The sequence below is a fragment of the Notamacropus eugenii genome, chromosome 3 (genome assembly GCF_028372415.1).
Source record: "Notamacropus eugenii isolate mMacEug1 chromosome 3, mMacEug1.pri_v2, whole genome shotgun sequence".
Lineage (NCBI taxonomy): Eukaryota > Metazoa > Chordata > Mammalia > Diprotodontia > Macropodidae > Notamacropus > Notamacropus eugenii.
Genome location: NC_092874.1, coordinates 309,690,615 through 309,714,003, shown reverse-complemented (window position 1 = coordinate 309,714,003; position 23,389 = coordinate 309,690,615). Strand labels below are relative to the sequence as shown.

The following is a 23,389-nucleotide window of genomic DNA, read 5'->3' as shown; positions in this document are numbered from 1 at the left end:
GGATGCTCATCAATTGGGGAATGGCTGAATAAATTGTGGTATATGAATGTAATGGAATATTATTGTGCTATAAGAAATGATGAACAGGAAGACTTCAGAAAGCCCTGGAAAGACTTATATGAACTGATGCTGAGTGAAAGGAGCAGAACCAGGAGAACTTTGTACACAGCAACAACCACAGTGTGTGAGGAATTTTTCTGGTAGACTTAGCCCTTCAAAGCAATGCATGGACCTAAAAGATTCCCAATGGACTCTTGAGGAAAAAGTAAAATGGTGGCTGCTTTGTCAGAATCAAAACGGTCGGCATGTGAACTCAACTAACTTAGCCTGGAGACGCTGAGTCACATGGTCTGCCTGGGGCCTTCTTCCTCCTGAGCTCCAGGGTCCTCAGTTCCTGGCTTTGCCCCTCCCCACTCCAGACCATACCAAGCTGTGGGGGATGAGTGGCTGGCCTTCCAGGACCCCTGGAAGACCTCGGCACCTGATTTCTCAGATGACTCAATGTTAGCGCTTGGGGGGGAGGGCAGAGCCACCCCTACTCTGTCCTTGCCCCCACCTCACAGACAGAGAGGGGCTGCTCTGAGGACTTGAAAAGACTGAGGACCTGGGTTAAGCCTGGTGGCACATGCCACCTTAGACCATTTTGAGTCCCACTGAAATGCTTCCTGGGGAAACCAGTCACCCCACCCCACCCCACCCCCACCCCACTCCTGTGGTAATGTATTCTCCTCTGCTCTTCAGCAGAGTTTCTCTCAAAGTTCTTTTGTCACAAAGTGATGCCCCTGTCTCCCCAGCTCTTATCTGTTTGCCAGTTCCATCACAGGCCATGTGCTAGCTCTGGAAGCCCTGGCACCTACACAATATGGAGCACTGCATTTAGCAGAGGGGGAAACTGAATCCAAGCAATTGACTTTTTTGAAGTCACATGAGAAAAAGAAGCAGAGATGGTTGTGACTCTGACTCCAGCGCTCTTTCCAAAGGACAAACAGCAGTTGAGAATTGAACAGTGACAAGAAACTGCACTAGCATATCCCCAACAAAGGCGCCAGCCTCGGAATTGGGGGAAGCCTCCCCCCATGTCTGTCACCCCCAAGGGCCACTCACCTCATCTCCCTAGGACTCTGGCAGCAGACTGGGGATTGAGTTCAGCCTCACCAATCCTTCCTGAATCCGCCAACTATTATCGCTCAGATTCCAGCCTCTGCTCACCTTCCTCTCTTGCTTGGAAATTCTGTGGCTCCCTCTTACCTATGGATGAAATTCAAAGGCCTTCACCCTGGTTTGTCTCTGAAAAAGGAGGAGAGAGCAGGAAAGGAGGAAGGGGGAGAGTGCATGGTCAGCCCTTCCAGGTCATGCCCTTAGACAACAGCATCTGCAGCACTGCCCCCTTACTTAGCATTCCTGATAGACCCAAACATGCCCCAGACTCTCGGCTGGTCTGAAGGCAGCACTGGGCCCCCTCCAGCTGAGATCAGTGACCATTTCAGGCTTGTCAGAGGAGGCTAAGGGAAACATCCTCCATATCCTGTTGGCTAACCTGGGACTTTCTCCCTGGCTCCCTCCCCCAGAAGGACCCTGGCAGAGGCTGCTCAGCACTCAAGGTGGGGGGGGGAATCCAAGCACAGTGTGTGTTCCACCCACCCACCGGCGACCACACAAAATGTCCCAGTCAGGTAGACAAGGACAAATGTTGGAACAGACACCCCAGGAAGAGAACGGACCCAAACCCCCTGGGGAGGGGTAACTCCCTCCCCCAAAGGGCTCTGGTCTGAGAATCAGGAGACTTGGGTTCTGGAGCAGGTTCTGGAGCAGGCTCTGTCTCTGGTCAGCTGTTACTTGGGGTGTTTCTCTCTGAGCCACAGGTTGTGGCGTTCAGGCTGCCCTCCCACTTTCCCAGGGTTCATGGGAGGAGGGAGTATTGGAAAAGGTTGAGCTGCAGAGACAGAGCATTGACTCCATGGGCACAGGGGCCTTCAAGAGACAGATCCCTCCACTGAGACAATGGGGTCACCTTGGGGAAGGCTGGGGCTCATCCAGAGAAGGTTCTCTGGCATTCCTCTCAGCTTCTCAGACGCAGTGTTCCACATCCCGTTCTGCAGCCCCTTCCACTTTGACATTCCCAATCAGAGCTGCGAGAGGCCTAAGGACAGGGGATGGCAAGGCTGAGAGAGGTCTGAGAACAGGGGATGGCAGGGTGGGAGGGACCTGAGAATAGGGGATGGCAGGATGGGAGGGGCCTGAAAACAAGGGATATCAGGGTGGGAGGAGCCTGAGGACAGGGGATGGCAGGGTGGGAGGGGTCTGAAGCATATCAGGCTTTGAGGCCTGGGTCTTCTGACTTGTGTTGGGGCTGGGCCCACCTGCCGACTGCCCAAGCACTGCCTGTCCCACCTGCTGCCAGGATGAGGATGTCCAAGGGCATCTGCTCAATGCTCAGTGTTCCCAGGCTCTGGCACTGCTGCCCGGGCACTACCTGACAAAGGGAGGCTGGGTCAGGGCATCAGGCTGAGGGCTGGCATCAGGGCCTGGCAAGGGGCCTTTGGCAGAAACCCTCTGACATCTGTTGCCCTGACTTTCCTTCGTCTTCAGAGCACATTCCCAGGGGCACCGCCTTTGTGGGCCAGGCCTCGGCACTGACTGCAGACAGAGGATGATGAAAGGAGACAGAACGGGCCAGTGTTTAAAATAGGGCTGGGGGGTCTTGGGCAGGGGGGGGAACAGCAAGGGACAGGTGTAGCCATGTCTGTGGCAGGCCCATCAAGGGGCCGGCAGACAGCCTAACCTCGTGGTAACCTCGATGCTGGCTCAGGGCCACCGGGCCAGCTTGGGGGGGCCCATAATGCGGCCAGTGTCTCTGCTCAGCAAGCCGTGTGGACAATGGAGTCTGGAAGAAAGCAGGCGGGGTGGAGGCTGGGAGCCAGGCCACCTCATCTCCATGTGAAAATAGCCCATAAAATTCACAAGATGCTTGCTAGGAGGAGAGAAGGGGAGCTGAGGACCCCTCCTCCTGTGGACTCCCCTGCCCCACCCCTCCCAGGGTTTGGGAAGGTCTGGCCCAGGCCTGGAAACCTGGGAGCATCTGAGGTCCATATTTCACATAGGAGGGACCTGAGACCCAAACAGGGCAAGGGCCTGGGGACTGACAGCCCCCGCCCCACTTTTAAGGGCCCAATGCCTCCTCCAGGTCACCACCTTTGAGTGCTGGAAAGAGTGCCTGGTCCACTGGGCAGCACAGTATGATACCCTTTCCCAGCTCTCTGGCCACAGCCAGCAACTGGGCCCATTTTTCTTCCTCACTTCCCCTGGACCTGCCTCGACTCTGGGCTCCCAATGATCCTCCAGACCCCAGACAGAAACACTTCAAGTGGACCAAATGCACTCCCTACTGCTGGTGGAGGAAATTCAGACTGAAGGCTCAGGGAGCCCTGGCCTTCCCAGCCTGCTTTCTCACCATGCCCTCCACAGTGGTCAGGTCTCTTCTCACACCTGCTGAATTGCTGCTCAGAGAGCCCCTCCTCCCAGGGACACACAAGGTCAAGGAGGGTCGAGGCTGGCCTCGGAGGCCAGACCCTTAGACTCAAATCCTTTCCCCGACCCTCCTAGCTGTGTGGCCTGGCCAAGTTACTTAGGCTCTGAGGGGCTAATCTGTAAAAGGGGACTGACCCATGACCCCTCAGGCTCCCTTGGCCCCAACAGTCTATGTTCAAAAGCCCCTCCCAGCTCTGGCACTGTCAGTTTTAAGGAGGTTCAGAGATGGGATTCCTGATCATGGATGGGGGACACCCCGAACCATAATCCCTTGTGGCCTAGTGGGCAGATGACCAGCTTTGGAATCACAGGGACCCACCCAGCATGCACTGGATTTGTGAACCTGAAGTCAGTCCTCTAATTGTCTCACCTCTCTGGGTCTATAAGGGACAGACAAAGGGCTGGTCCACAGTCTGGTAGCTCCCTTCTCCAGTGAAATTCAAGCCACGAGGACAAAGAGCCACCAGTAGCAGCAGCACCGTTTTGTACAATATTTTCCTTTCTGGAGCTATGACCCTAGTCCTCCTTGGGCCCCTGCATGCCAAGAGGCTCACTACCTGACTGTTGCTACATCAGAGCTTTGCCCAAGCTGCACTGAACTGCTCCAGACACTGTGGCCAGACTGGCCTTTGTGCTTAGCTGCTTGTGGCCAGTTATCTCCCCTGTGTCTAGCGCAGGAAGATGATCCAGAATGAATTAAGGATGTCTGCTACTGACACCTCCTTGTCTAAGTTGTTTAGGATTCTGTAGTTGAGTCTACAGCCTCTGAACACAAGGAAGATCACATGGCGGGGATAGCCCAGGCCATTTAAGCCATGTGGCAGTGGCAGCCAGATTCACTTGGAATCTAGAGGGAGACAGCCCCTGGGCCTCACCTAAGGTTCTCCTCATTCCCTAGTCATGGTTATCTGTTTACTCTGCCACTCTTGGGCAACAGAGAGGCTCGATCAGTGGTATTTATCTTGGGATAGTGGCAGGCTTCAGATACTTCTGTTCTGTGCCATGGTCTGGGTCCCACTGATGCCAAGGGAAGGGACTGCTGTGGAACGAGGCACAGATGGGTCGAGGGAGGCTCTTGTGGGCATGCTGGCTTGGGCACCTGCCCTGAGAGATCGGTCTCAGAAGCCAGCCCTGCCAGGGCACTCCTGGGCAGCACTCCCATTCCTGAATCACCACTAAATCCTCCACACAGAGAGAGTACAGGTCGAGAGCATCATTGTTTCCCATTTTAGAAATGAGGAGACTGAGGCCCAGAGAGGGTACCAAGAACCCAAGCTTGGACTCCCAGCCAAGTCTTCTGGGCTCTTCTCATGTGAGTGCCAGAGAGAGGATGGTGGTGGTGGAGAACCCTGGATCACAGAGCGGGGCTTCATCCTGCTCCCTGGGGGCTCAGTTCCAGGCACCAGAAGTCAGGCTCACCCAAGCAGTAGGACCAAGCACCTCCAAAGAAATATAATACCAAGACCCCTAATCCCCTCCATAACACAATGAACATCGACGATCTCTTAGGAGCCAGTGGGACCTGGGAGCTGAAGGTCTGGCCTCCTCACAGTCAGGAAAACCAGGGTTCAAGTCCTACCTTGAGGAGTCAGGCTGGGTGATTCTGGGTAAGTCACTGGCCCTCTATCCTCTTGTTCAGGGGCAGATGCACTTTGGTGCCCTCTCCTGGGAAGAGGCTAGGGCCCTGCAGAGGGTCACAGGGAACACCAGAGTTCTTCAATATAGCAACTAGTTTGGCAAATTTTTCTTTTGTGTCATTTTTAATTCTTTGCTCTAATGGATGGCTCTCTGGAGGGGGAGAGGGGAAGGAAGAAGGCACTGCTGTGGTAGAGGGAGCTTCCTTACTGGGAGGGTCTGTACCAATGGCTCCAGAAGTCCTGACCAAAGCAAGCTCACTGGCAGCTGGGGTGGGCTTGGCCTGGCCTGGGCACTGGGCACTATGGCAGCCTCCCGCTCTCACAGATAGCAGCCAGAATCCCAAACAACCCACCCTCCACAAGGGCACTGGGGGGACTGTGGAAAGGACAAGCAGCGTGCAGCGCCTTTCCCTGGCAGGGCAATCAGGGAGGACTTCACTGGAGGCTCCCAAGTGGCACAGGTTGTGGGGTGCCTCTCCCACAGGGTGCCCATCCCCTTCCCAGGGGCCACACCTGAAATTCCAAACTGATGGATTCAGGCATGCACCAGGGTGTGCCAGGAGACGCCAGGAAATGGAATTCTGAAACCTGCCCCATTTCATCCCAGACACGCCACAACTTTCCCCCTTTTCCCAAAAAGCTTAGAATCATGGAGACATCGAATGCCAGAGCAGAAGGGGAACCACAAAGCTCATCCAGGCCAATCCCTCATTTTACAAAAATTTTACAAAATGGTGAGGAAACTGAGGTGCAGGCGGGTGCAGACATGCTCCAAGCTAGCAAACCAATCTAAGCCAAGGGAGAGGAGACAGCGTCAGACAGAGCTCTTCTCGAGGTCCTCAGCTTTCTCATCTGTCACAAAATGACCATGGGTGGCTTTGGGAGTTGGAGTACTCTGTATAGACTGACATGTGTAGATGCTGCCCCCTGGGCCAGAACAGGGGAGTGTTCTGTGTAGACTGACATGTGTAGATGCTGCCTCCTGGGCCAGAACAGGAGAGTGTTCTGTGTAGACTGACATGTGTAGATGCTGCCTCCCGGGCCAGAACAGGAGAGTGTTCTGTGTAGACTGACGCACTAGCCAGGGTTTTTCTCCCAGCCTGTTACGATAATATAAATATTTTGATCACTGCATTTCTAAAGAACTGGTTCCTCTGGAAGCCCCTTGGATGCCCAGACACCCCCTCACCCGGCATGGGCGTCCAGCACTCCAAAGGCTCAAGGCTGCTCCTCTGGCCCCACGAGCCACACCCACCTCCGTGGGCTTCGGGATGTCAGGGATTCATTCTCTTTGAGGAGTTTCTGTTCCAGGCTCACCCGCCCTACATGCTTCAGGCTCCTGTGGCATGGTCCTAGAACATCCCCATCACAGAATATGAAACATGTGTTCAAATCCCACCTCAGAGCATGAGCTGTGACCACCCTGGGCCCCAGTTTCCTTCTCTCCCCATGAGCCTCTCTGCTGGGTCCACTTCATGCTCCCAGGGCTGGTCGGCCACCAGTGGTAGTGGGACCCAGCAGGAACTCCAACAATGACTACCTTTTTTGGCCTCAGTTTTCCCATCCTTAGAAGGGGGCTGGCAATGACTTCAAGGAGAGCCCTCAGGGTGGGCCGAACTGCCTTTACTCATGATCAGAATTCCTATCACGGTCTCCTTGGTGCAAGGCTCCATGCTCCCTGGGGTCATTGCACAGGCTCTTGGACAAGCCTATGGGTCAGCCTCCTTCATCCAAGCCTTCCCCTAACACTGACCATGTCAGCTCACCCACTGGGGTCCCCAGGACCAGAAGGTCATCCTCGGCCAATGGCTAAGAAGTCCAAGGAGCAGGAGTCGGGGGACCCTCCAGTCTGCCCCAGTGCTCCCCACTTCCCTCTTGTCAGAGGCTCCAGGCCTGGCCTGGAAGTCTTTGTATAGAGCCTCCTAAGAATACTCAGGCTCCAGTCACAGCCCAGTGGAGTTCCCAGCTTTCCCAGGGTCTCCTTGGGCAGAGGTAAGGCTAAGCTTCTGTGGGCAGGACAGACCCGGGTGTGGAGGACTCAGAGCCAGGGCAAGGAGGCTCCCAGAGTAGGCCATGTAGGGCTGGGCCAAACCACCCAGCTGTGCCAGGAGCTGAGAGCAGTGCATGGCCGGGGCCCAAAGCTGGGTCCTCAAGCCTGGCTCTGGGTGCCTTCCAGAGCTTGTCCAAAGGCAGCCAGTCGACTACGATCACCCAAGAAGAGGCCTCCCAGAGCTTGGACTCCTCCCTTAGGAAGCCACGGCCTCTCTGTCTGGTTTCCATTTCTACCACAGCTTCCAGGAGCCAAGGAGCAGACACAAAATGGCGACCAGGGAGAGGCGGACATTTTGTAGCCAGCCCAGGCAAAGCCAGCAGGCTCAGGGAGCCAGCCAAGATAGAAGGCAAAGCAGAAAGTGAGGCCGCCTCGGGACAAGGAGGGCCTCTGTACTCCCTGGTCAGGGTGGGCATGGAGGGCTGAATGAGCTCACTCTCACGCAGTCTCAAAGGGACAGAATCCCAGAGCAGAAAGAGACCTTGGTGGGCAACTCCTTTAAACCCAGTGTGCCCAAGACTAGAGGCTGCCAGAGAAGGAAACTGAAGCCCAGATGTGGGACTAGTCCAAGGTTACAAGTATAGGTAAAAAGTGACCAGCACAGGATTTGAATTCAGGTCATGAGACCCCCTATCTCAGGGCCCCTTCTACTATACTGAGCGATCTCTCCACAAAAGCCTCAGCTCATTTTCAGTCACTAGTTCAAGTCTTCCACAGATGGGGAACTCACTACTTCTCCACGCAGCCAGGGATGAGTACTCATTGCCACCTGAGAGTGCCTGTTCCACTCCTGGATAGCCTGGACTTCCTATTGGAGAGTCTGAGGCTCTTTCCATAGATCCAGGGGCCACATGGAAGGGGTTCTTCAAATATGGCCTGAGAGAATTTTCTGATGGGGTCACCCTACCCACATGAAATCCCAGGGCTAGCCCCAAACTCCCATTGTTCCAGTATCCTCTGGGGCTAGCCTGGGCTCCGTCCATCATCCATTCTGCACTCAAGTGATTTCTCTAAAGCCAAGTCTGGCAGTGTCCTCTCCTCTACCTTCAGGTACTCTCCAGGACCCTCCCAGGGCATCCCTCCCACACACACACTGTTTGACTTTTAAAGAACTTTCCTTTTCCTCCCTCTCCAATCATCAGCTGTGTTAATCCCACCACTCACAAGCTCTACAGTCTACACAGTCTACATGATCTATACCTGCCTCTGCCATGTCTAGGAGACTGCAAAAAGGACCATTAAGCTGAAATAGAGATTCTACCTCCAACGTTGTCAAAAGACCTGAATTCCCAAGTCCTAATTCCTGCCACTTATAACTCCCTGCTCTGAGCTCAGTTTTCTCACCTACAAAATGGAGATAGTAATGTTTCCTTCTCTTCTTTCCCATAAATGGTAGCAACTAGAAGTAGAGGAGGAGAGAAGAGGAAAGAAGGGAAGAAGGAGGCGGCCAGGTGCTTTAGTTTTTCCCTCCAGCCTTGGGCCTCTCCCCCACTATATGCCTCGGCCAAAGCCCTGGTCCCTCCAGCCGCACCAGCCTGTGCTGTGAGAATGACACAAGATTCTGTCTGTGAAGGGTTTTGCAGATGTCCAAGGGCTCCCCAAACACCCGCATTAGGATCCACATGATCGTGTCTGCTCAGTACAAACGTTTTCTAATTTAATTCATGGCTTCTTGCACTTGGACAAAGTTTAGCTGGCCACTTTGCAAACAGGTTTGTTTTTTACTGATAAGCCTTATGGAGGATGTCTTGAGGGACTAGCTTAGCTGGATGGGTCATTGAGGCTGGGGGAGGGGGACAAGGCAGACAGGGGACCTCATAGCCTCATGACCAGGCCTGTGGTTTTCTACTACAAGTCAGTCCCTGGGGACTGTCCAAGAAGGACAGGGAGGGGAGGATGCATCTCTGGGACAAAAAGAGCCCATCAGAGCCCCCTGAGGGAACCTGGGGGGGTCAGTCAGGAGTCCTACCTCATTGACACAGCTTCTATGATGTCACCTAGGAGCTGCCCCAGCAGACAGGGCCTGGACCTGGAGTCAGGAAGCCCTTCCTCTCTCTGTGAGCCCCCTTCCAGACCCCGCAGGCCTTCTCACCCCCTTCAGGTTCTATGGCTATGCTGCCCTTCCTTCCAGTGGCCTTCAGATCTACACACAAGACACAGATGTGGCCCGACCAGGGCAAAGGCCTGGAGCATCATCACCTCCCTGGTCCTGGAGGCCCTCCTCTCTCAGGCAGCTATATCAGCACTGGGCTTTGGGCCGGCCAAGTCACACACAGAGAGGCCCCAATAGGATGTGAGCTGTGAGACCAGAGACTATCATGTCCAGGACACAGTGTCTGGCCTACAGCAGGACATTAATAAATGCCTGTTGCCTGACTGACGGTGTGAGTCTGCAGTCTGCTGAAGCTCCCAGGCAGTGTTCACAGGACCTGTGGTGGGCCTATGCTTTCTGCACCTGTGAACATCTTTTTTATTTTCAAAGCAAGCTTTGACACTCATGCCTCCTGAACATCATTCTATTCCTTTCTGCCCACCATCCTGGCCAGCAGACATCCACTGTCCCTCCTAGCCTCAGGCCATCCACTAACTGGAACTCCTAAGGACATCTTTAGACCTCCTTCTACTCACATACAAAGACATCCTCTGAAAAGAAAAGAAAGTGACCTTGGGCAGTTCATCTCTCATCTCTGAGTCCCAGTTTTCTCATCTTTCCCTTTTGTCTCTCCAGACCCACTGCAAGGGAAGTCCTTTCTGTGCTTTAAGGGAGAAATGGGTTCATCCATGCCCTTGCTCCTGTCTCTCCCTCAATGACCAGAACACTGCTTTGCACAAAAACAGTGAAGTTCTCTGACAAAGGGGATGAGAAAAGTGGAACTGGGGCTGAGTTAGCTGAGAGGTCAACCCAGACCCTGAGTGGGGCAGGGACCCTGCCAGGGCATCTACCTCCAACCCTGGCACCTCCTCCCCTGCCAACTCAGTTGAGGACCCTGGGATAGGGAGGGCCAGGCTGGGAGCCCCCTCGGGGAAGAAGGTTGGAAGCAGCCAAGGGGGAAACAGGGACATATTTGTAACCAGCTCTCCTCCTCTGGTCTCCATGCCAGAGGCATCTGCAGCTGCTGAAAATAGATGCCCAGGGTGGCTCTGGAGGAGGGCAGTGAAAATAGAAAGCTGTCGATTTCAAAGCAGGCCTAGGAAGTTTCTTGATTCAAGGGTTGGGATCTGAGGGACAGTGAGACAATAAGCATTTGGGGCCAAAGAAAAAAACACTGATTGTCAGAGTTGGGAGGGGCCTTAGAACAGAGGATGTCAGGGCTGGGAGGGGCCTGAGAATAGAAAATGGCGGGGAGTGCATTAGAATAGGGGATGTCAGAGCTGGGAGGGCCTAAGAACAGGGGATGTCAGAGCTGGGAGGAGCCTTAGAACAGAGCATGTCAGGGCTGAGAGGACCCTTAGTCCTCAAGATGTCAGTGGCGCGAAAGATAGGAGAACAGGGGTTTCCAGCCTTGCCCACAGTGTTCTGTGAATAGATTTTAGGATGTCTATGAATTTGTGTTTTATATGCACACACATATGTATATACACATTTACACATTATGGATGTACGTGTACATATCTGTAGCTAGCCAGGCTTCCTTTGTGCTCAGCTCTGTTTTAGGGGCTACACTGACCAATGTGACTGAGCTGGCTGCCACCCAGTCCTTGGGCCACTGCCTAGTCATACACTGAGGGGAAGGATGCTCAGAGCTTGAGGGGGCTCAGAAAGCAGCTCGTCATACTTCACTTTATAGAGAAGAAAACTGATTTGCAATGAGGCAGACATTTTCAGGTATGGCTGATGTATTGATTTGGTCTGCTTGCTTACAATGATGCATTCTAAGGCTGGCTTCTACTGGAGAGTGATTGGGAAGGGATAGTTTATAAAAACAGCATCAATAAAACATTTCTAAGCTAAAACCTCTCAATGGGGTTCCTTTTTAAACAGTATTCTTGGAAATGAAGCATGAACAATCCCCCTAATTCCAATAGGACTCCAAGATTTTCCAAGTGCTTCCTTTACAATGGGAGGGGGCATCCAGTCTTCACTCAGACCCTTGGGGTCAAGGAACCCAGCCCTTCCCAGCCCCAGCTCTCATGATATGGAAAGCTGATGGCTGGGCAATCTGCCTCTCTGTATCCCCCCCCCCCCGCCCCCATCCGGAAGTCTGCCCAGGAGAGCCAAGAACAACACATCCACTCTGTCTTCCATAGGAAAGCCCTTCAGATACCTGAAAGAAGCTCTTGTGTTTGGTGGGGCAGTCACAGAGCTGTGAGTGGACAGTAGGAAAGATCTGAGATAGGGTCCCTGCCTTGGCCCTTCCTAGCTGACTCCTGCCAGATTTCCACTGCAAGCAAACAGTTCCTCTTTTCTGAAGACAAGACACAAGATTTCCATGACCTTGGACACCCAAAGGGAAGGCAAGAAACTAGGTTAATGACAAGGCCAGCAGATGCTTCTGGGGCACATGAGGACTAGAAACTTGTTTAATCCTCAGAGCAACCCTGAGCCCATGGAGGGTGCAATGGAGGTGTTCTTCTCATTTTATGGATGAAAAAACTGAAGTTTAGAGATAGTAAGATGAGGCTGAGGAGCTCATTCCCTTAGGACAGGGGATATCAGAGCCCCCTCCCCCAGCCCTTTGAGATCATCTCAATAACACCTTTATTTTATAGATAAGAAAGTAGGAGATCAAAGTGCGGACCTGCTGATGCCATCAGACACCCTACGTCTCATATCCATTATATATATATATGTATATATATGTATGTATATATATATATATATGACCTTTGCAATATGCGCAACACATAGGACCCATGTACACATAGATGTGCACCAACATACACAGATTTTTCTCACCACATATTTTACAGATCAGACAGTACTGTCCAGGTGGCCTCCATCCTCCCTTCCATCCAGGACAAACCTCCTTTCTTGGTCCTTCCTCCTGTAGAAACAAGGGCAAAGGTCAGAGGTCCAAGGTAAGCAGTGAAGGCCCCTCCTGCCACCTCCCAGATCTCAGTCACACTGGACAGACAGGAGTATTTCCGGAGAAATAAGGAAACACAGTGTTCCTTTTTTTAAAAAACAAGGAAATTCCTAGTCAATGACCCAGAAATGAAACACCAGCTCCTGTTCTTGGTTTCCAAGGCCTCAAGGTTACTGAGCCATGCCTTTGGGACCTCAGTCCTTTTTTTTTCAAATTTATTAATTTGTTTGTTTTCAGTTTTCTACAATCACTTCCATAAGTCTTCAATTTTTCTCCCCCTCCCTCTACATTCCCTCCCCAAGACAGTATGCAATCTTATATGGATTCTACACCTACATTCCTATTAAACACATTTTCACATTAGTTATGCTGCACAGAAGAATTAAAATGAATGGGAGAAACCATGAGAAAAAGAAACAAAACAAAACACAACGACACATAACAAAAGAGAAAATAGTTGCTTCATTCTGCGTTCTGACTCCATAGCTCTTTCTCTGGATATGGATGGCAAGAATCCTTTGGAAATGTTTTAGGTCCTTGCACTGCTGAGAAGGGCTAATTCTATCAGTCAGTCATTGAACACTGTGGCTCTTACCCTGGTCTCAGTCTCCCAGAGTCCTATGTCTAGCAATGGTTTGAGAAGAGTCCTGGCTCAAGGGTCAGAAGACCTGGGTTCAAATCCCACCTTCGAAGCTTCACCTCTGGTGTCCTATCTTTGGTCAGTCCCAGGGGGTGAAACAAGGGCCATCAGATTGACAATCTCACAGTATTAGGCTGATGATCATTGCAAATCATGTAATGATGACATTATCCATCCTGGTTGGCTAATGGCAAAGAGTGGCCATGAGATTGGCCAGAGTCAGGAAGCTGAGAGGGCCCGAGATTTGGAGAGAGAAGTGGATTCAAACTCCGGCTCTGGGTCCCTCTGGGCTAGGCCCTTCCTGGAACTCGGTTTCTCCCTTCCTAAAATGGGGCAGCTGGAGAAGAAGAAACTAAGTTTCTCCCATCTCAGAATTCTACCAGTGGCAGATTGGATGGTCTCTGAGATTCCAAACAGATCTAAAATTAGATGATGCTCCTATGAAAAATTAAGAAACTGCTTTCCAGGTGCTAACAAACGCATTTGCTGGGCCCCCTGGGAAGAACGCTGACACACACCTGACCCAGTGAAAAGACTTCTGATTTTTCACGTTACATTGAGCATTGTCTAGTGCTCTGGTGGTTAGATCTGAGAACATGGCTCAGTCCTAACTAGCGGGACTTTATTAAGTCACTTGTAAGGAGAAAGAGGAACATTATTGAATAAGCATACAGTGACTGCCACATACCAGGCACTATATGGAGATTCACAAATTTTATCTCATTTTTTCCTCACAACAGTTACTCTGAGACAGACAGAACTTAAGTGACTTGCCCAGGGTCACACAGCTACTAAGTGTCTAAGGCTGAACTTTAACTCAGGTCTGACTTCAGGCCCAGCCTACTATCCACAGGGTCACCTAGCAGCTGCTAAGGAAAAATAAGAACCTTTGAAAATTTCAGTTTACCTGGCTGACATACTTTACCTATACCTGTCAGTTATACTTTAAAATAGATCTTGGTACCCAGCTGTGTCCTTGCTGAAGAGTAACGTTTATGCAGGGGACCCACATATGAGTCCCTTTGTGGTTGTCCTCTGTGTGACAACCTCTGAGCCTCAGTTTCCTCATCTGCAAAGTGAACTACTGTTTCAGGGTTGTGGTGAAGGTCAAATGAAATCGTGACTACACAGACAACACACAACAGTATTATAAAGATAGATCTGAAAGTATGGGCACTGATCCACACAGTGAACAAACACAGATTCAAAGGGCTCTCAATGAAAAGTACAGCCTGGTTCCAGATAGTCAGTGAGCTCTGACGCTGAGTGACAAATGGTCTTTCTCTCTCCCCTTCTCTGTCTCTATGTATCTCTGTGCCTCTCTCTCTCTCTCTCTCATTTTCTTTGCATAACTTTACTCATTTGTAAAGGATTTTATTTTTCTCGCCTACTCAACAGGTGGGAGAAGGGGTAGGTGAGGGAAAGAATTTCGAACTAAAATGAAATTGAATTTTGAAATAAAAAAGAGACCTCAGATCCAAATCCTGCTCCAGCACTTAGCAATTCTGTCACAGTGGGTCAGTCATATTCTGTCTCTGAGCCTCAGTTTCCCCATCTGCAAAATGAGGGCAAATAATCCTCACCTATTTTACCTCACCTACCTCACCTTATAGAAAGTGCTTTGTAGCCTTAGATGGTCTGTGAAAATGAAAGGTTTCCCAAGAGAAGAGCAGCTTCTGTCGGATACTGAACAGATTTCAAATGGAAACTTAGGACTCACTCATTCATTGTACAAGCACTTATGGAGTGCCTACTGTATGCAGAGCCCCGTACTAGATACCATACTTTCATGCAGTCTTTTTGAAAATATGAATGGGGGCAGCTAGTGGCATAGTTGATAGAGCACTGGCCCTGGAGTGAGGAGGACCTGAGTTCAAATTTGGCCTGAGACATCGACTAGTTATGTGAACTTGGGCAAGTCACGTATCCCCAACTGCCTCACCAGAAAAGAAAAAAAGAAAAAAGAAAAAGAAAAGATGAATCAGTTCAGTCCACCACTCCTACAGCCTGGCAGACAGTTTCAGAAATGGCCAACCTTCAGGACCAAGGTCACAAAGGCATCTCCAGTGCATTGACCCAGGAAGCCAGTACTGTCCCTTCTGACCCTCCGCTTCAGCACTGGTCAGGAATTCCACAAACAGGATAGAATGAGCCTTTATCCTGCATCCAGGTGCCCAAGATGAGTAACAGATTTCAAGTATCCCCAGATTCTAGCAGGGCCCCACCCTCAAACAGTCAAGACCTTCGAGTCCCAGGGTACCTAGAACATCCTGTGCTTATGGATAAAGAGCTGGGAGAGGGCTTGTAGCTCAGTTACATCTCTCTCTCCCTCCCTGACACCATGAGGGTTTTCTTGGCAGAGATGCTGGAATGGTTTGCCATTTTCTTCTCCAGCTCATTTTACAGATGAGGAAACTGAGGCAGACAATATTAAGTGACTTGCTCAGGGTCACACAGCTAGCATGTGTCTGAGGCTCGATTTGAGCTCAGGTCCTCCTGACTCCAGGGCTGACACTCTATCCACTGTACCACCTACCTAGCTGCCCCATAAAGGGGGCTTAGAGATCATTAACTCCCATTTTCCTTCTTCCACAGAGGAGGAAACTGAGTCCAGATAAAGGAAATGACCCATTCAAGCCTTGAAGGACTTGATACCAAGACTGAGTTCCTGAAGGCAGGGATGACTGCTAAGCCTTTGTTTGCATCTCCAGAGTATAGCGCACAGTAGGCACTTAATCAGTGCTTGGCCTTATTCCTTCCCCTGATGTAAAGGGCCAAGATCTGCTGGGATTCAGCCTACCTTCATGTGGCCTCAGGCAAGTTCCTTCCCTGTGGCAGAGGGGATAGGAACCAAGGCTCTCTCCAGTCCCTCACTCCTCCAGCACTGCCCAGGGGCAGGCACCTTCTACCTTAGCTCTAACCCTCCACCACCAGTCAATTAACCTTCACGGGAGGGAAAAGATTAACCTTCTCATGGGTGCTGAGAAGAGAACTAGCTGGCCCCAGGCCACAGGAAGTGGGGAAGAGCCAAGACACAGGCTCTAATTGAGGCCCAATGAACTCTCCCTTGGGCTCCCCCGCCGCCCCCCCCTCCCCCCGCCGTGAAGCATTTCTTCTTTCCTAAAGGGCCTACTTCACCTTAATTATAAACGAAGAGGTAAGGGTTAACAGAAAGGAAGCCTATTATAGTGCGGAGAATACAGAACAGACAGCTGGGTTCCACTTGAAGTCATATCCAATGTTTGAAGCTTCCTCCCAGTTCTGACATTCCCTGTTCTAAGCTCCCTTCCAACTCTAACAATCCCTGTTCTAAGGCCCCCTCCCAGCTCTGACATTCCCTGTTCTAAGACCCCCTCAGCCCTGCCATTCCCTAAGATCTTTCCCAGTTCTGACATTGCCTGTTCTAAGATCCCTCCCACCGACATTCTATGACTCCATGTGGCTTCTGGGCTAGAGGATGCTTTTAATCCACTCACATGCAGGTATTCAGTACAAAAGAAAAAAGACTTCAAGAGAAAAACAAAGCCCTGCTTGGCCACTGCCACACACTCCCACCTCCCCCTCCTCCCTAACCTGCTCCAGGCAAACCTGTCCCCAGACTGATCAGCTGGCTCCCATGCCACAACCCTGGCTGCCACACCCCAGTGCTAATGCCCACTTCCTGGCTAGTTATCAGATCTCAGTATTAGAGAAGGCTCCCCCAGCCCCCACCCCTCAAGTCACCAGGGCGAGCGGATACATAATTCAATTACCCTAGAACATCATTGGAAATAGAAAACAGAGCTGAGCTGGAAAACACAGAGCATAGCTTGGTGGGGGCTGTCAGACAGAGCATGGGGGTCGGTGGGTGGTGCTCCTGCAACCCTGAGACCCAAGGAGGAAGAGGAAACTGTGTCTGGGTTTCCATGGGCCAGACGGTCTGGGCAGCTCAGCCCAAACTTTCTCCATGGTAAATATTCCACTGTCATGGGATTGGGGTGGGACAGGCAGCCTGGGCAGGGGAGAGGGGGGTGCTGACAGAGGCCAGCTGAAGGGCTTGGGCTTATCACTTCACCATTCTGGGACTCAGTTTCCTTCTCTGTAAAATGAGACTAGCCATGGCTGATGCTCATAGGACCTTCAGGATTCTCCTGTCACTGAGGTCCAGTGGGGGAGATCAAACCCAACTGTGAACCCCTGAATAGGAAACCAAACCCAGCTCTGCTAATGCCCCTCTGGGGGAGGGGAAAGCTTACTTTCCTATCACATCCATTCAGGATTGTTGGGCTCAGACTTGAAGCTAAGGTTTTTCCCAGCAAACCTTGGGGTCTAGGCAGCCCCAACCTGAAAAGTGATAGCAGATGACTGGGATGAAAGGCCCTTGATGGCAGTCTGTGGGGAGGAGGGAACTAGGGCCCAGAGAAGGCAAAGACCTACCCAAGATCGTCCAGCAAGGCCGGGGCAGAGTCCAGCTAGCTCCCAGGTCCCTAAGTCCAGGAATGGGGTGAGAGATGAGGTGGGGGGAGGTAGTCACCAGCTGCCCACCAATATCTGGACCTTCCAACTCCTATTCTAAGGGCTTAGCCACTCCCACCCAACACATATCAAAGGACCCCAAAGGCTCTCTTGGGAACCAGGGCATCTCTTTGAAGGCTGCAGAGGTGGGCATGGAAAGTAAGCCAGCCCAGTCTGAGAAGCCCCTCAGCCTTTGGAGAGAATTCTAATTGAGACACCCCAAAGACTCAGGGCAAAGTTGGACCCAGTGTGAGCCAGGAGCTTTGGACCAGGCAGTCTCCAGCATGTCCATCCACCAAAGGCAGGAGGAAATGAAACTGGCATGGCAGCTTCTAACAGGAGTTTGGGCTGACTGGGTGCCTCAGCACCTTGCTGAACCTTCCCCTAAGACTTGAGATCTCAGGGTCACAAGGGCCTTAGAACTCAGCCAGCCCAAACCCCCTCTTCCCACAAAGGAACCCTCTCAGACTTTGCCCAAGGTCACTCAAGGAATTAGCAGCAGAGCTGGAAATCACATCTGGGTCTCTTGACTCCACATCTGGATTTCCTCTCCATCCCAGTAGCAGCCTCACCATTCTGTACATAGGTGACCTAAAGCTCTTTCCTGTAGCACCTGAATTTTTCTTGGAATAAAAATATATTTGACTGTCTAGTGACTTTTCTAAATTGAGAGTTAGGTGGAAGGTTGGTGTAACTCACTGGATAGAATCCAAATCACATCGTGGAAAGATGGGCAAATAAATGGGTGGTTGGTGGAGTTGTGAATTGATCCAGTGATCTGGACAGCTGTTTAGAATTATGCAAAGGAAGGGCCACACCTTTGGTATAAAAATTCTCCCCACCCCCAGGCACATAGTCTAAGGATTCTAGAGAGAGAAGGAAAGGTCCCATAGGCACCACAGTTGTCCTAGCAGCACTGGTCTAGAAGCAAAGTAGGCATCTCTCTATTGGGAAATGGCTCACCCACTTGAAGGTCATGAATGGAGTGGGTTATACTGTGCTGTGAGAAATGATGGAGACTAGAATACTAGGAAGAGAAGCATGAACTGATGCAGAGTGAGACTGGAAGAACCAAGGAGAAAAAGTGTATCCAGGTGGAAGCAAGCAAAAAAAAAAAAAGAGAAAAGAAAAGAAATTTAACTGGACAATTCTATGACTGTGCTTGACCCCTCCTCCCAACAAACCCCACCTCCAGGAAAGGATAAAGATGTGGAAATCACCCAGAAAAATGCTTCAGTTCTCTGCCTGGCAAGCTCTCCTTAGGTCCTGTCCTCTCAGCCAAGGGACTCACTCAGCCACTTTTGAAATGCAATCATGTGGATGAGGGGTGAGCATTGGACTAGATGACCAAGGGGACTCTCCTGCTCCAAATCTCTTCATTTGATGGTCTGACAGCAAGTTGATGGGGAGAAGTCATATGGTGGCTGAATTCGGTTCAATATAAGGAAGAACTTTCTGATAGCAGAGCTACCCTGCAATGGCCATCTTCATAAAGTAGTGAGCTCCCTTTCACTGAAGATACCCAAGTAGAGTTCTGAGGATTCTCTGTCAAGGGTGCAATTGAGGGGATTCCAGCAGACTAACATGGAATTCTCACCAGTTATTTTGGAAGTCCCTTCCAGCCTATGGAAACTTCTCTGACCTCCTAGACTTAGCCCCAGACTTAGAGCAACAGAAATAATCATTCCTGACTCTCAGAGTCATGATTAGCAATTTTTGGAAACCAGGGCAAGCAGCAAGAAACACACCTGATGCAAGCAGCATAAATTGTTCCTTTAAATCAAGCTTGTATTTCTTAATATGAAAATAAAAGAATAGCAAAAAGTTATTTGAATCAAAAAGGGAATAAGTTACTTCAGCAATGCTAAAGCAGTATATTTACCCTTTTTGGCATCCTTTAAATTTTGGTGCCTTGAGATGGAACCCTGCTTGCCCTATCATAGTTACATCAAGGCTGACTTCCAAGACCTCTTCTTATCACTTGTTGTTCAGGCAGGCCAAATGGTATGAATACCTTCAAGGGCTACACAAAATAACTGTAAACAACTCCCTTCTTTTTTCCTTCCCCCACCAATTGTTGCTTAAGAGAAATCACTTCCAAATCTGTTACATAGCTCAAAACCATCCTTGGTTACCTAGGACAAGAGCAGTGCCTTCAGTTCTGTCTCTGAAAGCAAGTGAGGAGCAGTACAGGGAACAATGAACCTGGAGTCACAGGACCTGAATTCAAATCCTGGCTCTGACCCTCACTACCCCTGGTCAGTCATGACCTCTCAGCACCTCAGTTTCCTCTTTTGTAAAGAGTGGATTGAGTCAGATGGTTTCTGAGCCTCCCCTGCCACCAGTTCTAGAGCTAGGGTCCCATAGCAGGACTAAACCCCAGGACACTAATTTAGGTACTGGGCAAGGATCTCACCCCCTCACCAGTTCCCAACTTTCAAACATTCGTTGTGGAGCCAAGCCAAGGTGGAGTGAGGAGTGTGGAGAGACGCCCACCCTCAGCCCAGATGCCCCCCTTGGCCCATCCCCCAAGTCTCCATCAGCTTTGGTACTGCTGAGAGTTGCCACATCTGGACCTCCATGTTCTTCTAAACTACAGGCAGAACATCACCTCAATTTATGGGCAGAAATATCAGGGAAGGAAATCTGATCCAACCTCCTATTCTGTTTTGTTTTTGATGATTGAGGGCCCCCAAGGGATAAAAAACAGATTGTATAGAATGGGTGGTGTTCCAGCTCCAAGCCAGTCAGACAGATGTGTGGAGGACACATAAAACCAGATGTTTCCCCTTTCTTTCAGGTCAGACTTTCCAAGAAGTGCTCTGGCAAGGTGATAATCAGATACCGGAGCAGGATGCTTTCTTGATCAGTCTCAGTTCCAGGATCTCAAGCATGCTCAGAGAAGGAGTGAGGGTCTGTCCACTAGTGAGCACTGTTATCTGAGTCAGTTGGACTCTTAAAAGCTTCATACAAGTGGAGGTCATTTTTGTGCCGCTATGTTATGGTCTGTGGGACTCTTTGGTGGTTTTTCATATGGACAAAAGGATGGTTTTTATGCTTTGTAACCCTTTTAAAGTGTGATAACATAGGTATACATGCATATATTTATGTGTGTATGTGCTTCTACATAAGTCTCCATTTGTATGTTGGGCAGAAGTCTCATCTTTTCAAGTAAATAGATCCATTGCCCTGGGGCTTAGGGACCACTTCAGGACAGATGAACAAAGGCAGAACCTTCTAGACATCTGGAGTGTGCCAGTCTTCAGTTAGGACCCAAAGCCAGGAGGCAACCACAGAAGCACCAAGGATCTCTGACCTGGGTTCTGTTCTTGGGCTGCCATGTGATCTTGGTCTCTTCTCTTCCCTGGGCCTCAGTCTATTAATTTGCAAAGGAACCTTGGTAGAGCTAAGGTTGCATGTTCTTACTCCTTCCCAGAGAAGACAGCACTATTGGGGTGTGCGTGTGTGTGTGTGTGTGTGTGTGTGTGTGTGTGTGTGTGTGTGTGAGAGAGAGAGAGAGAGAGAGAGAGAGAGAGAGAGAGACAGACAGACAGACAGACAGACAGACAGACAGACAGACAGACAGAGAGGGAGAGAGAGAGGAGAGGAATGGAGAAGAGAGGAGAAAGAGAAGAGAGGCATACAGAGAGCAAGACAAATACAGAGAGAAAGAAGAGAGAGGGGAAAGGGGGGGAGTGGGGAGAGAGAAAGAGAGAGGAGACAGAGACAGAGAGACACAGAGAGACACAGAGAGAGAGAGAGAGAGAGAGAGAGAGAGAGAGAGAGAGAGAGAGAGAGAGAGAGAGAGAGAGAGCCCCACTGGGGGAAGTGAGAAAGTGTACACAGAAATTTATAGATGAATGAATGAAAAGAGGTGCTCTCAACACTTCTCGGTGTGGTGTTTGTCCCCTAATCCAAAAATAGTAGCAGGTCGCCCAGTACTTACCAAGCCTCTACCACAGCCCAGGGACCTGGGGAACATGTACAGACTTCAAAGCTGGTCCCTGCCCTCAGGAAACAGACAGTTAAATTTGGGCGATCAACATGGGCCAAGGTAATTGGCTCTACACATGAGAACGCAGGGAATCTCTGGACTGTGTTTGAGGCTCAGTTCTGTCCTTCCCTGGCTGGGTGACTCTGAGCCAGTCTCTCCTTTCAAATAACCCAGTGAGTTTAGTAACTGCTAAGAACCCCTCCAGTCCAGACCCCAAGTCCTCTAAAGTTTTTGCTTAGTCCCTAGCTCGCTTGTAAAGTCCATGAGGGCAGAAGGACCAGGGCACAGACCAGAGATTTCAAGCTAAAAGGGACATTTTTTATCTCCTTTTACAGCTGAGGAAACTGAGGCTTCAGAGACTAAGTGACCAGACCAAGACAGTGGCAGGTTCTTGGTCAGACAACAGATGGAGACAGAGGTCTGACTGGCCTTTCTGCTCTCCTTCATTCTCCCTGCCTCTGTGAGATCCCAGCTTCCTTCAAGGCTCCACTCGAATGTTTTCTCCTCCAGGGGCCTTTCCTGATCCCCCCCCCCCCCCCCCATCCATGCCTATCCTACCTTCTAGTTACTTAAAGTGCTAGGCTAAAGATCAACCAGCTGTGAATGAATGAACAACGCCCATGTCATCCTCCATTCCCAAGAGGCAGGTCATGATGTATTCACCATTGTCGCTGACTGCAAGAACCACCAAGGATCCTTGCCTCAGAGTCCAAAGGGGTCTTTGGGGGTCCAGGGACCAAGATCTGCCCTTCTCATAGAAGCCAGCCAGGCCTGAGGGCTATTGTCCTGGGTGTCCTCAGCCCTTTCCAAGTCTCTACAGGGTAGCCAGCAGAACTGGATCAGATTCAATTTCCTGAACCCTGAGAAAAAGCTGACCTTGGCCAGGGTCCAGCAATGGGGAAACAAAGGCAAGCCTGGCCCAGGCCTGGTCCTCAACCAACTTTCCATCTAATAGTAGGGAGAGGGCTGCAAAAGGAGACAAAGGACAAGTGCCCAAGCGCCTCTGAGGAAGACGTGGGCAGAGAAGGTGGGACTGGGGGAAGCCTGACAAGTGAAAGGTTGCTTATGGTCATTGTCTCAGGTGCTCTGGAGATTCCATTTCCTTCTTAACCACCCCACCTTTAAAATCCCATCTGACTCACTGCTCCCTGAATGTAAGGGGAGGGGGCCCACTGGAACCTCCATTATGCTGGAAGGAATAAGCCAACAGAGGGAGGCAGGACTCCCCAAGGCCACAGTCAATAAAGTCGGATACTCCTACCCTGCAACTGCCTCTGGGATCAGAGAACCCCCAAATTCATCCTGAATCCCCCAAACATGCACCTTCTTGGACCATGACCATGGGGGGGGATTATGGGATGTCTCTAGAAATCATCAGTTCCCAGGAGTCAGAAGAAGGGAGAGGCTGTCAGCCCTCAGTGGGGGGGGTGCATTTTTGTCTTGTCTCCCCTGCGCCCACCACAGTGCCCAGCCTACAAAAGGCACTTAATACATCTTTACTGAATTGATGTAAAGTGATCTTGGAGATGGCTGGAGGGGAAAACTGAGACCCAAAGAGGTACAGAAGCCACCTTTGGACGGGAACAGCCCAGTGGCCACAGGAATCAGTGTTCCTGCAGACTGCCTGAACACCAAGAAAATAAGCCCAGGTTCCTCCCCAGCAGGGCCAACACCTTCCCAAAGAGCACTTTCAATGACCCCACCTGCACCTCCTGCTGCACCAGCCCTCAGCCTGGGCAAAAGGGAGGAGGTGAATGAGGCCATTCTCCTGTCTAGGCCCCTTCCTCCAGGGAGTCCGCCCTCATTCTGGCTCTACTCCATGTTAGAAGTCAGGCATAGTCCCATAAGGACCCAGTCAGATAACTGACGTAAAGCACTTCATAGATGCTGAGGTGCTGGGTTGTTATTACTATTAATTATTTGTGCAAGTCTCATTATTCCCACTGGAAAACAGAGGAAACCAGGGTGGGATGCGGTATGCCTTGGCTAATGTAACAGACAGTAGACATCTAAAATAGG

General features: G+C 50.7%; 1 long non-coding RNA gene across 6 annotated transcripts in view; it reads right to left on the bottom strand.

Annotated features, from left to right (window-relative positions):
- Nucleotides 1-708: 708 nt before the first annotated feature.
- The window catches only part of LOC140496605 (uncharacterized), an 86,720-nt gene continuing 64,039 nt past the window's right edge, over nucleotides 709-23,389 (bottom strand). For 4 of the 6 annotated variants that reach the window (XR_011964333.1, XR_011964331.1, XR_011964334.1 and 1 more), the window contains exon 4: nucleotides 709-12,200. This is a non-coding gene — a long non-coding RNA (uncharacterized lncRNA). The remainder of the gene's footprint in view (nucleotides 12,201-23,389) is intronic. The other 2 variants (XR_011964332.1, XR_011964335.1) reach the window with 2 other exon arrangements.